The sequence below is a fragment of the Nanorana parkeri genome, unplaced genomic scaffold (assembly GCF_000935625.1).
Source record: "Nanorana parkeri isolate BGI_ZX_2015 unplaced genomic scaffold, ASM93562v1 scaffold1612, whole genome shotgun sequence".
NCBI classification, from domain to species: Eukaryota; Metazoa; Chordata; class Amphibia; order Anura; family Dicroglossidae; genus Nanorana; species Nanorana parkeri.
This window is the reverse complement of record NW_017307880.1, coordinates 306,165-306,385: the sequence shown is the minus strand read 5'-3', so window position 1 is coordinate 306,385 and position 221 is coordinate 306,165. Positions and strand designations below refer to the sequence as shown.

General features: G+C 47.1%; 1 protein-coding gene across 3 annotated transcripts in view; it reads right to left on the bottom strand.

The window, feature by feature from the left end:
• The window catches only part of MLX (MLX, MAX dimerization protein), a 23,572-nt gene that overhangs the window by 15,697 nt on the left and 7,654 nt on the right, over positions 1-221 (bottom strand). The gene's annotated exons all lie outside the window — the stretch shown is intronic.

Genomic DNA, 221 nt, shown 5'->3' with positions numbered 1-221 from the left:
AACTTTATTGCTATCACAGAGGGGGCTGAGAAACCCCCTTATGTGATAGCAAAAGAGGTGACAGGTCCTCTTTATGGAGACATCAGGGGGTCTCCAAGACCCCTAATGTCACCTAGGACCCCCCTGAAGAAGCTGATGAAGCAGAGATCTGCTTCATCAGCTTCTCAACAGCATCTGAAGCTGGAGAGTGACACAAGAATGCGTAAGTGATGTAATATACA